Source organism: Lathamus discolor, chromosome 2 (assembly GCF_037157495.1).
Source record: "Lathamus discolor isolate bLatDis1 chromosome 2, bLatDis1.hap1, whole genome shotgun sequence".
Classification (NCBI taxonomy): Eukaryota; Metazoa; Chordata; class Aves; order Psittaciformes; family Psittacidae; genus Lathamus; species Lathamus discolor.
Window position 1 is genome coordinate 152569271 of NC_088885.1, and position 13024 is coordinate 152582294.

Consider the following 13024-nt stretch of genomic DNA (forward strand, 5'->3'; position numbering starts at 1 on the left):
AGGGTAAGGCAGAGCCTAAGGGGTTAATTTTGCTGGGCTTATGAGGCTGGGCTATGTGCCAGTTCATCTAAAACCATAAAATAATGATGATTTTGTTGCAGAGAGCTAACAGCAAGTGCCCCAGACATGGAGGAGCTGCCAGGGCAGCTGCAGGACCTCCTTGGTACTGCTTTGCTGCCCACTGCTTTGCAGAATGGCTTTGGTGCCACTGCTGTTAGAGCTGCCATGGCTCCCCTGCCTGGACAGCCTTGCACCCTGTGCGCTGTGAGGAAGTGACAGGAGTCTGGATGATGGGTGGCAAGCAGCAGCCAATCAGACCCTGAAGGGATGGCCATGGTGATGGTCTGAGCTAAAGCTGTCCCCTGCACAGGGGTAGCAGCCGTGTTCGTGCTATGTTCCTGGAAGTGTGCTGGGGGAAGGAGTTCTCCACCCATCAATGACTGTTAATGACTGGCTGATAAATTTGGTATAAACTTACCTTTGTCTGCAGAAGGCTACATTAGCTAGAGTGGGCTGATGAGGCTGGGAAAAGTACCATTTACTGACAAAGCTGAGTCACCAATTGTGTTCACTAATGAGTTTCGTACCAGGTCATAGGAGCACCTCTCCTCTGAGAACAGGATGAGATAGTTGAACTTATTCAGCCTGAAGAAGACAAGGCTCCAGTTCAACCTCATTACAGCCTTCTGGTACCTAAAGGGGGGCTAGGAGAAAGACATAGAGGGGCTTTTTACAAGGGCATGTAGTGATAGGACACAGCTAAATAGCTTTAAACTGACAGAGGAGAGATTTAGATTAGATTTTAGGAAGAAAGTATTTACTATGAGTGTGGTGAGGCACTGGCACAGGTTGCCCAGAGAAACTGTGGCTGCCCCATCCCTGGCAGTGCTCAAGGCCAGGTTGAACAGGGCTTGGAGCAGCCTGCTCTAGTGGTAGGTGTCCCTGCCTATGGCAGGGGTCTGGAGCTGGATGAACTTTAAGGTGCCTCCCAACCCAAACCAGTCTGGGATTCTATTATTCTATTTCATTAAAATCAAAGTAAAGTTATTTGGTTGGCTGTTTTTTTAATCCATTCTAGATTTGGACTATAAACAGACATACTGTAACTGAAAACCTAATTTCCCCCTTTCATCTATTAAAGTCATATTCCATAATTTAAAGAAAACAAACTCACTGTAACACAATGACTAAAATACTCTTTTCAAAACACTTTACCGTGCCTGCACATTTCTCAGTTTGGAACATATTATTCACCCATTGTATGGTTAGATAACTTTGGACACAGGACTGTAAAGGAACTAGTCCATTCTAAAGAAGTACGTACTGTAACTGACAACACTATAATCTTATAAAACAGCCTTATAAAGCTATAGCCTTGTAATTTACCGTAATTAACCAGTGACAAACCCTCTGGCCCTTTGGTCAGATTGCTTTTCGCATCTGAGCTTTCATTTGGTTCATGCTGGGTGCAGCATAGACATTCATTTTCAGTGAATCAGTGACAGAACCGTAAATCATCCAAGACGACTGACTCACAGTCCCATGATTTTTAGCAACAGACATAGTGGATGTTTTTAAATACGTAGTAACTGCTCACCGAAGTCAATGCATAGGGGAAAATCAGATCAGTTCCTCAGAGATACTCCACACATCAACCAGCATAATGCAAAAATGAGTCTAATTCAGCAGAGAGCACAGCAGTTGTTACCTGAATCACTTTGGTTGGCAGGTTAGCTATAAAGATCTTTAAATCAAACTAAGCAATTTCACTCTAGGCTCTTTGCTTGAAATAGCTTTAAAACACAAGGTGCAATTCCTGCTAGACAATCCTGGTAGAAAGCAAACACACTATGAATGATTAGCTAGCTAACTTGACCTCAGCTTTCAAGTGTAACAATGTCTTTTATACGGAAAGTTGGTAAACGCCAATGAAAAGCGATGTGTGACTGCAATTAACATTGCTGATTACTGTTGCTGATTTGCCACCCACATTCTTTAAGAGGGCACTAGAAAAATGTTCTCTTTTCAAAGCTCATTTAGCAATACTATCACGTGGGGTGCACAGGTCATGCTTTTCAGAGTGGCACAGCACACTAAGCTTTCATGCTCTGCAGTATTTTGTGCAACAGGACGAGGTTTTTCCACTTGAACAGCAACACACCAGTATTAGCTACTCCTGATTTACTCCAGTGAGAAGACATTCATCCCCTTTGCCACCAACTGTTTTATAGCATGAAATACCATCTGCAGTTGCTAAGGATAAAATCTAGGTGAAGAAGCTCAGCTAGGTGAAGAAACCCAGGTAAGGAAGGAAGATAGGTTTGGTGGGAACCTCAAAACAATGACATAGTACTGGTCAGGGTCCTACCAGATAGAGCTTTCAGAAGGGCCCTAGAGCAGTGAGGCTCTGTCGATGGGTGGAACAGAGAGAAAAAGAAGGTAAGCATGAGCTGAGCAACGGAAAAGCAGGAAATATTTTGGCAAGATCAATGAGCTTAACTGGAGCAAGAGATTTGAGCACAGGGACAGGATGATGGTGGCATTGTTAAATCCATTGGCATTATTTGAGGATGTGTACCTGAGAGCACACCACTGGAGATATGTTATATGTGCAGGAATATGGGCAGCTGACGGTGGCACAGCAACACAGGGACATATCTTCTGTGTTGGCAGGGGCCAGGGGGGTTGATACCTGGAATTTGGAAGGTTGAGAGAAAGTGAACTCATGGATAGAGACGTAGAGACAATAGAGGGACATGTGGCACACAGATAATACTCAGACCAAATAAATGCTCAAAATATTTAGTCCTGCTGAGCCATGTTGAGCCTTCCTCTCCTTGACTGGATGAGTTCGAAGACCCCAGTGAACATGGCCTCTAACTCCTTCTGAGGAAGTGCTTCTGCATATACCGACTGGATTGCTGCGGAGCATTCCTGTTGAAGGTACCCGGCATACCCAGGGAAACAGCAAGACTCAGATGGACCTACCTACACAGCTGAGACCATAACTTATAGGAGATGCCCTGGGAAGGTCCAAATGTACAACACTAAAGTAAAATACCAAGAGGCAAGAAGCAGAAACTTTACTAGCACAAACAAAATGCTTAATGACACACTCCGGCAGTCTTTTTTGCAGTGATGTGAATATATATATGGACTGAAAACAATCAAGGGTGCTTTCCCTCCCTCCTTTTTTAATGACTAAAAAGAGAGTCTGAAACTTTTCCCTGTGAAAAATAAGGCTGAAAAGAGAAGTGATGGTTTGGCATAACAGAGCTAAGGCAGAGATCCTCAGAGATAAGTATGTGAATAAAAATACTTACCATGCTGAAACACTGTATTTACTGAGACAAAAACAACCAGGCAGTTCATGTAGTTGCCAACAAAGTCTGTAGCAAAAATAATAGATCAATTGTTCACCTTTAAGCACTCGTGAAGACCAGACACAGCTGCCCTTTAACGTATACAGGCTGTCTCAATGCCAAAATCCAGGAATATTAAGTCACATCCTTCACGTACAAAAAGATGCCAACAAGACACCTTCTGGTGCAATGTGCTTGTTGCTCAGCTGTTTCCAAATGTTTAATGAATTATTAATTAAAGGGAGATACTGTTGTTTGGTAGAGAGATCATTTGGAGACACCAGATCCAAAGTCTTTCCCCAAACCTGCCATTGCCTTTTTTGGCCTTCCCCTGGCAAGCAATTCAGTCTTTATGAGTTTCAGTTTGTCTATCTATAAATAGAGATAACAACTGCATAATAATATATTAAACAAACTTAGCTTTTCCTTCCATTCACAAGCTGTCCATGAACAGCCTGGTTCTGTATGTGAATCATCACTGGTGAATAGATTTCTTTATACGTGCTGGTTATGAACACAATATTGGTTATCTAAAACTGAAATACTGATAGCCAGAATTGCTGTGGCTGACTAGTCCATTTTTTCTGTACTTAAAGAATATAGAGCTAATCTTTCTTGAGCACGTGGTGAGGGGGGGATGATGACACATTTATCATTGAAGAGGATGTGCTTAACATCAAGTAAACAAAATACTTCCAGAAGTTTTGCAATGGGTTAGCATTGCTGAATGAGAAACAAGTTAGTTTCCGACTTCATCAGGGTCTGTAGTGATAGAACAAGGGGTGATGGGTTCAAACTTTAACAGAGGAAGTTCAGGTTATATATAAGAAAGAAGTTCTCTCACTGTGAGGGTGGTGAGGCACTGGAATGGGTTGCCCAAAGAAGTTGTGAATGCTCCATCCCTGGCAGTGTTCAAGGCCAGGCTGGACAGAGCCTTGGGTGAGATGGTTTAGTGTGAGGTGTCCCTGCCCAAGGCAGGGGGGTTGGAACTGGATGATCTTAAGGTACTTTCCAACCCAAACCATTCTATGATTCTGATTCAGGGCTGCAAGCAGAGCAGTTTAGCATTGCCTGGTTCCATTCACAGTTCAGTCCTAGTGTCACTCAGCATGTGACAGGCAGAAAGAAAATCATAAATGCTCTGCACTGATTTTGAAGAATAATTACTAAAATCCCATTGGAGACCCAAATCCTACCTTGTTCTGCACAGCAGTGGACGAATGAGTAGAGGCAAAGAGACAGCATTCCTCCTGCCACACCAGCTGGAGACTGTCCAGATCTGGTGCTTAAAAGAGTGATAAGCAGAATACCAATTAAACAGGACATGGGCACACTTTGTACACCATGACCCGGAGAGGTCAAGCTCCAAGCCCTATCCTGAAGCTGAATTGCCATGGTGCATCTTGCAGGCCACCCATTGTCACCTCCCTAAGCAAAATAAGGGCAAGCTCTGATTATGCTTTTCTGCCTATTTCTGTGTTTGCATTTTGTAGTGTGAGTAGAATTTAAGGGCAATTCATGCTGTGGCCCTGGGAGTTCTGGGAGTTGCAAATGGTAGACAACAGAGTCTGGGTTTATTTTGTATGTCTGGGTTAATAAATCAAATCAACTGTATTCCTTCCACAGAGAGAGGAAATTTTCATCATAGTATACTGTTATGTCTCACATTGCCACAGATTTACCTTTAATGAAGATTTCTTCAAAGAAATTTGGTACTTAGACAAGTGTTTTAGCAGACTCAGGTACAGACTCAGGTACAGACTCAGAACTGTACCTGTTCTGGTTTATTGCACTTCATACAAAATATAACTGCAGACTCCTACAGATGCTGCTTAGGCTGTAGTGTTTCAATCAGAAGCCTCTTTTAGTAAACCACCAACAAACATGCAGAAGATTCCTTTCACCTTGTTTTAAGCTGAGTGCCTTAAACATATGCATCATCACAATAAATTTGTGAGACCGGAAAATATTGTAACCTCCATTATACACTTAAGGAAACTGAGGCAAGGATAGTCTAGCAGCAAATCCCAAAATAGCACTTGGCTCCCCAAAAGAGAGAAATTCGGTGTTAAACCCAAGGAGATACCCACAACACAGTCATTAAATAACTTTGATACACTGGGAACTCAAAATTTCCATGTAATTACCTTCAAAGCTGCGGACTGTGGCACTGAGGATGCCTGAGAAGGCAGCAAGTACCAAAGCCATCACAGCACACTACTCCCGCACCAACACTGCTGAGCATCCCACTGAGACAGCCATGAACCAAGCTGGACATGGAATCATAGAATCATAGAATAGTTAGGGTTGGAAAGGACCTCAAGATCATCCAGGTCCAGCCCCCCTGCCATGGGCAGGGACACCTCACACTAAACCATGCCACCCAAGGCTCTGTCCAGCCTGGCCTTGAACACCGACAGGGATGGAGCATTCACAGGTTCCTGGGCAACCCATTCCAGTTCCTCACCACCCTTACAGTCAAAAACTTCCTCCTTATATCCAATCTAAATTCCCCTGTTTCAGTTTTAACCCACTGCCCCTTGTCTTGTCACTACAGTCCATGATGAAGAGTCCCTCCCCAGCATCCTTATACGTCCCCTTCAGATACTGGAAGGCTGCTACAAGGTCTCCACATGTACAAGTTCACATTTTGCCCAGTGTCCCAATGTCAGGGTACATGGAGAGGGACCGATGAGCATCACTGCTCCTCTAGCCCAAGGGGATTCCACAGTCCCTGTTGAGAGGGCATACTCATGGGAGGAGACATTAAATCTGGGACCAGGTGAAACGAAGAATGGAAGAAAAAGTCTCTTCCCTTTCCTTGCCTAAAATGCAAGATTCAGGGAAAAATAGGGAGTGTGAGAGAGAGCAAGATGCTCAAGCCAGTAAGGAGGTCTCCTATCCCTGAAAACAGTTTTTGGTTTCCTTTTTGGATTGTTTATGCATTTTTCTTTAAAAGAGTCATTGGACAAAACAAACAAAAAATGATAGCAGGCACATAGGACCCATAAAGAGGAATTTCCAGGGAAAACCTCATGCTAACTAGGAGTAAAAGCCACGGGGGCTGGGAGGGGAAAGAGAAACTTCAGTAGGGTTTTGTCATTAAAAGCACCAAACAACCCAGCTTATGTTCAACCACAAAATGTAGTGTGGCAAGAAGATTATGTCCCAGGGAAAGTCATGCCTCTGAAGGCCTTTTGTACACCCACAGTAGGACTTTACCCCACCCTTTGTAGGAAGGCTTCAAGCTTTCTTTAGGTGGCTGGTGGCAGCGTCCCAAGTCAACTGGAGGCCTTCAAGTTCAAAACAAAACAGAACAATCCCTTTCTAGGGAGTTTCTTCCCGTCAAGCATTTTTGTGAAGAGTCCAACCTCTCCCGAGAGATCTGGCAGCCAAAATCCAGAAACCAAATGTTTAAGAGCTTCCTTCATCTCCTCAGTCGCCTTGGCTGTTCTGAAGGGGAAGCTGCTTTTGTTTGTGTCCAGGGTGACTTCTTGTGGAGGGCAGCAAGTCCTCTGCCTATGGGGCTGTATTTCCCAGGCCTCTTTGGGCTGTCAAAAGGAAGCGATGGCATATTTCAAGGCTATCAACTGAGGCCAGGGCTTTCTCTCTGACTACGGATGGCCTCCCCAGGACTGATTCTTCTTTGATTTCTTGCTTGTTGCTTGCTGTTGAGACCCTCTCCTTACAGAACAGGCTTGAAGAGCCACATGAACCTGGAGGGGGTTCCACACAACACCACACTGTGCTAAAGTGTCCTCCCAGGGAGGCATGTGCGATGAACTACTGAGCAGGGTTTAAACAATGGCCACCTCAGCAGCCTCACCAATTCAGGGAATGGAAGCTGGACAACATCTCAAGAAGATTCCAGGCACAGCTACAGGTTGGGCAGAGAAGAGATTCAGAGCGGCCCTGCAGAGAAGGACTTGGGGGTGTTGGTCGATGAGAAAATGAACATGAGCCAGCTTCAGTGTGCGCTCACAGCCCAGAAAGCCAACCATATCCTGGGCTGCATCAAAAGAAGCGTGACCAACAGGTCAAAGGAGGTGATCCTGCCCCTCTACTCTGCTCTCCTGAGACCTCACCTGGAGTATTGTGTGCAGTTCTGGTGTCCTCAACATAAAAAGGACATGGAACTGATGGAACAAGTCCAGAGGAGGGCCACGAGGATGATCAGGGGACTGGAGCACCTCCCGTATGAAGACAGGCTGAGGAAGTTGGGGCTGTTCAGCCTGGAGAAGAGAAGGCTGCGTGGAGACCTCATAGCAGCCTTCCAGTATCTGAAGGGGGCCTATAGGGTTGCTGGGGAGGGACTCTTCATCAGGGACTGTAGTGACAGGACAAGGGGTAAGGGGTTAAAACTTAAACAGGGGAAGTTTTGATTGGATATAAGGAGGAAGTTCTTTACTATAAGGGTGGTGAGGCACTGGAATGGGTTGCCCAGGGAGGTTGTGAATGCTCCATCCTTGTCGGTGTTCAAGGCCGGGTTGGACGAAGCCTTGAGTGAGATGGTTTAGTGTGAGTTGTCCTTGCCCATGGCAGAGGGGTTGGAACTAGATCATCTTAAGGTCCTTTCCAACCCTAACTATTCTATGATTCTATAAGACAGCTTTACTATAAGGAGGGAAAGTTTCTCATTTTGCTTCCCAGGACACCACAGGGGAAAGAAACCATCCCTGCCAAGGGCAGCCAGCCCGCCCCAGTGCCGGCTCTGGGGCAGGGACACAGCAGGGCTGGTTCTTGCTTTGGCTCCTCTGTTGAGCTGGGAGAGCACCACCATGCTGACCAAAGGTAAACCTTGCCAGTTCTGAAACAGCTGGGTTCACCATAAAGCTGAAATGCCCAATGCTTCTAAATTTGCTGAACATCGCAAACACAGACTTTTATCACCAGTTTTGTGATTTCTGTTACTTCGTGGTTTTGACCCTGACTGCTTTAACCTCTTGATGCCTGTAGTGACAGCAACAGGCATGGGTGAAATCCCAGCCCCACATACATCTGATCTTGGATAAAGATCCATCATGTCACCTGTAGATCTCACAGGATTTCAAAAGGATCTTAAGGACATTTAACCCTTATATCCGCCTTTCAGTGGGATACACAGAGATGTATAGCATCAACCCAAATGCTCCATGGACACACAAAGGCTGTGGAGACCTGCCCCAACAGACTCATGTGCCAGCCCACCTGCTTCTGCTGGGTGTGTTGAGCTTTCACAACACATCCAGCACTCCACTGGCTCTCCAGTATTTTGGAATACCACTTACCCTTTTACCAGCATTGTCCTTTACCAGCTTGTATAAAGCGGGCAACAAAAATCAGTTGCTTTAACCTCACTGGTCTGACTGCTTATGAGGTCAAAAGTGTCACATGATTTACGTTTAAATTATAGCTAAGACAAACTGAAAACTTACTGAGATGATAAGGACATCATTTTTCAAAGTATATGCATTTGTTCCTTACAATTATATATATATCAATTCTATGTGTGCCTGTGTGCCTAGTATATATGCGTGTAAATAATACACGTCAATATATCCATGTATGATGTACAACAACAAAATCTACTTCTTGAACATGAAGCATTGCTCTCATCCTGCATTGGCACAGGTCCACTTATTGCAGTGAACTTTAGGTGGACATAATTTTTGCCACTGCAGGATATTTGAACAGCTGAGACTGCAGCAAAGTCTCTGCTTGCACATTTTAGTTTCATGGCCCATTGGTCTGCAGTGCCCCATTTAGATCTTAACATTGAGTTTTATGGAGAAACTTCCATCTACAGACACTTTGCAGTCAAGTCTACATACTGAAAGGAATAGAGCTGAAGCTCTTACAAAAACAGTGTACTTTATCTAAGCCACAAACACGTCTACAGTGTAATATAACATCTATCTGCTATGCTCTGATATTGGTATTAGACAATCATCTCCCTATCATGATTAGAACATGGAAGAAAAGGGGAAATACGGAGAAAATCTTAAGTTGTTTGAAGGGAAGTATTCTGCATTGCCTCTTAAAAGATTTTTGCTTGGCTCACAGCTTTATTTTGTTTTATTTAAAAGTTCTGTTCTCTCTGCCACAGAGATGTTTATTTAACAAGGTTGATGCTTTATTTTTCTGAAGTTATATTAGCATTACACACTGAAGATTTAAGGCAAACCATATTTTTATTCAGGCAATGCTATATCCAAAGTTCATTTCTAGGCATTAGGTATAGCTCTTTTTGATCTATGAGTCAGATTTTCAATGGATATTTTATATTGATTTACACCTGCGGACTAGCAGGGCCATCGTGTCTAACAAGCTGAGGCCTAAACTAATGGCCAATATCTCATTAGTCAACTACATAGACTACCCAGTCCTGATGTGTTTACATGTTTGCACAGGTCTCAAAAGCAAGGGAAAAGAATAATGTGAATCTTTACGATTAAATTGTGATTTCTCACAGATATTATATACTGATCCAGATGCTACAGTTTTTTTTCTCCTGTTAGTAATAGCTGATTTCAGTGATACAGTATAATTCCAAAAGCAGAACCTCACTCATTAAGCATGAGTAGGGTGACCAGCACTGCATACGACACAGACAGTCCCTGCCCAAAATGCTTATGATCTCAACAAGACAGTCACAGAGCAGACAGTGAAAAAACATGATGAAGGAGCTGGCTTAAGGGAAAAACAGCTATAAAGCATTATAATAATAACAATTAGATTAATTTTCTATAATCACACAAGAGACCGTTACCTGTTTGATGATACAGCAAGCATTGGTTTGTTCTCTGGTCAGAAAACAAGTTAGTGACAAAAGAGTATCCTAGCTGTCTTTCCTGGCTTGTAATGCCAATGGTATCTATCTATTCAGCAGCTGACTTAATAAAGTCATCTGGCTTTTTGAAACAAGCAGGAGGGGAGGGCAGGAGCTTGATGGGTGACCTCAATTCACTGAGCTACAAGGCCAGTTTTTTAGACTCCCCTTTTATAAATGCTGCAATTATCTTCTGAACATAATTCCAGTTACAATTCTGATTGGAAAATGGAGCTGCTTAGGAGAGCTTACAAGATGACATCTGTTCAACAACAGGCATCTGTGCCAGAACAGCAAACCAGGGCTGCCCAAGGCGGGGTGCTCAAGTGACACTCATGCACAGACCAATGTCTGTATGGCAGCACAACATGGACCAATACTGGTTCTTCTTCCAGCAAAAATTGTTTGCAACCAAGGCCAAGTTGCACTCTGTCCCACCTCACAAGGCATCCCAACTTCATAGAATCATAGAATAGTTAGGGTTGGAAAGGACCTCAAGATCATCCAGGTCCAACCCCCCTGCCATGGGCAGGGACACCTCACACTAAACCATCTCACACAAGGCTCTATCCAGCCTGGCCTTGAACACTGCCAGGGATGGAGCATTCACAACCTCCTTGGGAAACCCATTCCAGAGCCTCACCACCCTTACAGTGAAGAACTTCTTCCTTATATCCAATCTGAACTTCCCCTGTTTAAGTTTGAACCCGCTGCCCCTTGTCCTATCACTGCAGTCCCTAATGAAGCGTCCCTCCCAGCATCCTTGTAGGCCCCCTTCAGATACTGGAAGGCTGCTATGAGGTCTCCACGCAGCCTTCTCTTCTCCAGGCTGAACAGCCCCAACTTTCTCAGCCTGTCTTCATACAGGAGGTGCTCCAGTCCCCTGATCATCCTCGTGGCCTCCTCTGGACTTGTTCCAGCAGTTCCATGTCCTTTTTATGTTGAGGACACCAGAACTGCACACAATACTCCAGGTGAGGTCTCAGGAGAGCAGAGTAGAGGGGCAGGATCACCTCCTTCGACCTGCTGGTAACGTTCCTCTTGATGCAGCCCAGGATACGTTTGGCTTTCTGTCATTAAGGAATGCTTTTAAAAGCATCTTATGACAGAAACCTCCTTGACTGTGATGTCCAACATTTCCTTAAGCAAAATGACTTCTGCAGATTGCCATCCCCATGCCAGAGCAGAGCAGCAGCAATGGGCTTTCGCAACTAGTTTTCAAGTATCTTTTGCTGAATCTTTGGACTTATTTCATCCCCTTTTGTTAGTAGATGACTAGTGAATGAGTTCATTTCTCTGCTACCCCACCTCCACCCTACCCTGCCAGCCTGCACCTGCAGTTTCCCTGTCTGGGTACCATCAGCAAGCCCACTAGTTACACACAGAATAGTAGAATCAGCTAGGTTGGAAAAGACCTTTAAGAAAGTCCAAGCATTACTCCAGAACTTCCACGTCCACCACTAAACTGTGTCACTAAAATCCTCATCTACATGTTTTTTGAACACTTTCAGAGGCTGTGATTCCACCACTTCCCTGAGAAGCCTGTTCCATTACCTGAATGTGTCTATTTCCTCCATTTAGGAGAAGTTGGGGCAAGTAGCCCTTCCAACCTAATTTTGCTGCTGCCTAAGCCCTTGTGTTGTGTGTTGGGCTGCTTAGTGAGTTACAGACAACTCCCACTGAGTTTTATCATACTTCTGATTGTTCTTGAGGTTTTTCCCACCAGGACTTTCCAGTTCTTGTCTTTTCTCTCCTCTCCTGGCTCTCTCTTTCAGAGTAAAGTGCTGGTTAACAGCTGTGGATGGAATCTGCATCTAATGACTCATATATGCTAGCAAACTGGTCAGTTCTGCTTGTAAATGGGTATTACAAACCATTGCAGTATGCACCCTAAGTAAAATGAAAACTATTCTCCTCTCCCCATCTTTCCTCCTCCATCCCCTAGCTCTCTCATTTCATTTTAGTCCTTTTCCCTTTCTGCTTGGTGATCATCCAACTAGGTAAGGACAGGGCTGTGGGACCAGTCTTTAACTCAATGTCCATGCTGTCTACATGCTGCTGTTTCACTTTAGCGACTCTCATGGAAAGGTGTGTTTGCTGTCATTCGCTTACTATTTACCATGAGCACTTCAACTGGCCTTAACTGGGACCAGATCCTGTTACAGTGGACTCTGTGCGAACATCTACAAACAGGACTGAAAACCTTTGAAATCTCTGCCAACCTGAATGCAAAGTCATCTGCTGCCAACAAATTATGAATTTCAAATGGTGGTGGTCTGGTTTGCAGATAGATGAGGGCACATCCCCTTTCCTACCACCTAACCAACCCTGCCAGTACTGCTCCCTCCAAATCCTGGGGCAGGATCTGTGCAGGAGAGCCCAAGAAGACGGGGTCTCTCTGAATCTTACCTCTGCAGGAGACTGTAGACTACTTGGGGGATTTGAACTTCAGATGAGTTTCATGTCAGCCACCACATTCACTAAACTTTTTTGGCTGGACCATTGCCCGGTTGCCTGCAAGAAACTGGTTATTATATTGTCCCCAACTCAGCCTCAGGAGTTTGGAGTGGAAGTGATTAGACATGTGAGCTGTGGTTTGGGAGATGTACTAGCTGTCTGCCAAGGGACGTGCAGACAATCACGTAAAGCAGAAATGCACACACACGCGCGCAGCACTGCTCTTACCAAAGGGATGAAACTCCTATTGCAGCAGCCGTGACTCAGAGCAGCATTTGCATATCCTAGATCAAGAAAAGGGACCAGGAGCTGAGGAAGGGCAGGATGATGAGGGAAGTGCCAACAAGAAAGGTATATTCAGAAGTGGGTGAGGCTTTCCTCACCTGGGACGTGCTGC

The 13024-nt window shown here is 44.6% G+C and overlaps 1 long non-coding RNA gene across 1 annotated transcript; it reads right to left on the bottom strand.

The window, feature by feature from the left end:
• Positions 1–683: 683 nt before the first annotated feature.
• LOC136009445 (uncharacterized) lies at positions 684–4644 on the bottom strand. Its single transcript, XR_010610567.1, has 4 exons — positions 4559–4644; positions 3324–3389; positions 2579–2692; positions 684–704 (listed from the first exon to the last, which is right to left on the bottom strand). It is a non-coding gene; the product is annotated as an uncharacterized LOC136009445 (long non-coding RNA).
• Positions 4645–13024: the final 8380 nt, after the last annotated feature.